The 3,195-nt window shown below is 46.7% G+C and overlaps 1 protein-coding gene and 1 pseudogene across 3 annotated transcripts in view; both read left to right on the top strand.

Annotated features, from left to right (window-relative positions):
* Window positions 1-3,195, top strand: part of Xrra1 (X-ray radiation resistance associated 1) — a 57,651-nt gene that overhangs the window by 17,679 nt on the left and 36,777 nt on the right. The gene's annotated exons all lie outside the window — the stretch shown is intronic.
* Window positions 1,079-2,138, top strand: LOC101560207 (annotated as a pseudogene).

Consider the following 3,195-nt stretch of genomic DNA (forward strand, 5'->3'; position numbering starts at 1 on the left):
AGGAGCAGGAGGAGGAGGAGGGAGGAGGAGGAACTGAAGAGAAAGCTCCAGGAGAAGGAGGAGGAGGAGGAGGAAGAGGAGGAGGAGGAGGAAGAAGAGGAGGAGGAGAAGAAACTGAAGAGAAAGCTCCAGTGAAGAATTCAATATGGCATATTCCAGCCAAAAATGCACAAAAATCAAACCAGAATGGAAAAGACTCAGAACCATCAACACCAAGATCAAAAGGGCAGGAATCCTTCAAGAAGCAGGAAAAGACTCCTAAAACACCCAAAGGACCTAGTTCTGTAGAAGACATTAAAGCAAAAATGCAAGCCAATATAGAAAAAGGTGGTTTTCTTCCCAAAGTGGAAGCCAAATTCATCAATTATGTGAAGAATTGCTTCCGGATGCCTGACCAGGAGGCTATTCAAGATCTCTGGCAGGGGAGGAAATCTCTTTAAGAAAATAGTTTAAACAGATTGTTAAAGTTTTCCATCCTCTTTCATTTCTGTAACAGTTGCTATCTGGCTAACCTTTTTATAATGCAAAGTGAAAACCTTCCCTACCATGTTTGATTAATGTTGCCCAGATCCCATTGCCAAGAATGTGTTGTCTGAAATGCCTGTTTACTTTTTAAAGATGGAACTCCACCCTTTACTTGGTTTTAAGTATGTATGGAATGTTATGATAGTAGTAGTAGTGGTCAGACATGGGGATGGTAGGGAGACAAATACACATGTGAAATAAACCCAGTATTTTAATAAAGTAAAAAAAAATGACGTATTTGAAAGAAGAAAAAAGACAGTAATTCTTTAGGGTTAATAGGTAAAAACACAAACTGTCCCTGAGAAGCAGGCTACATAGTAATACTGTGGAGCACACCCATTTGCCATGGACCATGAGCCCAGTCGAATCTGGTGAGTGATCATTTTAATGAAAGAGCAACTTGCATTGTAGTCTGGGCCTGTTATAAAATTTTGTCTTGCCCTCAGCCTTAAAGAAAACTTAACTTTATGAGATATTTAGTGAATGAGTCAAAACAGCAAATATATTTTATGTGTAGCTTTTGAAATCCAAAAGGCTAATAACTCTCCTTCCCATGGCCAGACACCTGGCTTCCAACTTTGCCTTCTCTGGAGATGGTGATGGCCCAGGAGGGCTGGGGCCAGGCTGGGTTGACCCGCAGACCTGGCTCCGCTTCCAAGGCCCTCCCGGGGGGCCAGGAGTGGGGCCTGGGGTCGGGCCAGGCCCTGAGGTGTGGGGTGTTCCTCCATGCCCCCAGCCATATGAGTTCTGTGGAGGGGTGGTAGTGTGCTGTGGACCCTAGGTTGGCATGGGCCTGGCACCCCAAGGTGGCCTGGAGAACTCCCAGCCCAAGGATGAGGTGGGGGCTGGGGTGGAAAGCGGCTCAAAGGAGGCCTCCCCTGTGCCCTGCACCACCCACCCTGCTGCTGTGAAGGTAGAGAAGAAAAAGCTGGAGCCAAACCCCGAGGAGTCCCAGGACATCAACACCCTGCAGAAAGTGCTGGAGCAGTCTGCCGAGCTGCTGAAGCAAAAGAGGATCACCCGTGGGTACACTCAGGCCGATGTGGGGCTCACCCTGGGTGCTGTCCTTGGGAAGGTGTTCAGCCAGACGACTCTCTGCCACTTGAAGCCCTGCAGCTCAGCTTCAAGAACATGTGCAAGCTGCGGCCCCAGCTGCAGAGGTGGGTGGAGGAGGCCGACAACACAAGGAGAACCTGCAGGAGAGATGCAAAACGGAAAGCCTCCTGCAGGCCCACAACAGCAAGAGGATGAGCATTGAGAGCCAAGTGAGAGGCAGCCTGGAGAACATGTTCCTGCAGTACCCAAAGCCCACACTGCAGCAGATCAGCTGCATTGTGGAGCAGCTGGGGCTAGAGAAAGACGTGGTCCAAGTGTGGTTCTGTAACTGGCACCAGAAGGGCAAATGATTGGGCAGGGACTATTCCCAGCAGAGGAGTACAAGGCTGTGGGTTCCCCTTTCCCAGGGGCCCCTGTGTCCTTTCCTCTGGTCCCAGGACACCACTTTGGCACCCCAGGATATGGAAGTCCCCCCTTCACCACGCTGTACTCCTCTGTCCCTTTCCCAGAGGAGGAAGCCTGTCATCACCCTAGGCTCTCCCAAGCACGCAAACTGAGGCTAAGGTGGCACTGTCCCTACCAGGGACGCCAGGTGGAGGATGGGGCGGAGTTAGGAAGGAGCTGGAATCTAGCAGGGCTTTGGGGTTAAGTTCTTCATTCACTAAAGAAGCAATTAGAAGCACAGAGGGTGGGGGCAGGGAATTTGGGGAAACCAGTCAGAGGGAAGCTGAAGTTCAGTTATGCTCTTGATTTTAATCCACTCATCACTTTGATTTTAAATAAAGAAGCCTGGAGCACAGAAAAAAAAAGTCTAATAAGCTTTGTGCTTTTTCTTAATAACAAGTGATGGGATATGTCTTTCACATGAGAGATATATCTTTGTATGCTCCAGATATAGGAACATCAAGAAACCTAAGCAGGATGACAGTCCGCTGAATTTTGGTGGGGCTTTCCTCCATCCCATGGAGCACATATATCTTACTAAGGTATCTAGAGCAAGTGTGACTTTTCCTGATCACCAGGACCAATCAACATGATGGTCTGTGGTTTATCAAAGTAATCAAGATTCCTGTATAATAGATTATCGTAGGGCTCAAGGGCTGATGTACCTCTAAAGGAAAAGCACAAAGGCATACTATAGTCCCTGCCAAAAATGTTTTTGTCCTGTTAAAAAAATGTACACTGTGTCTAGTAGTTCTTGTTAATTGATAGACATTTGAGGGGTTCTTAGGTGTGTCTGTATCTGTAACAGTAGCAGAAATTGGATAATTTAGCTTATTGGAGTCTACTTTCTTTAAAACCTGTCTTCTGCACCAGTCAAAGAAACAAGGAATGCTGAACAGAAATGTTGTAGGAATCATTATGTTTCCATCTTTCTGGTTGTTAGGGCTGGTTTTCATCTTGGCAGTTACTTTAGGGATACAATATTCCATTTTGTTTACTTTGGGGAAATTTTCCTGGGGATTCAGTTTGATACTTTGCTCAGTGTGTCTATTTTAATTATGCATTTGGGAACCAGGGAGATCACTACAATGTAAGTTCATGGCTTCACTGTGTCTGACCTTCATAACTCTCCACTTTGAGAGATGGGCTACTACACCTTTTATGTTCCCA

The sequence above is a fragment of the Octodon degus genome, unplaced genomic scaffold (genome assembly GCF_000260255.1).
Source record: "Octodon degus isolate 3935 unplaced genomic scaffold, OctDeg1.0 scaffold00049, whole genome shotgun sequence".
Classification (NCBI taxonomy): Eukaryota; Metazoa; Chordata; class Mammalia; order Rodentia; family Octodontidae; genus Octodon; species Octodon degus.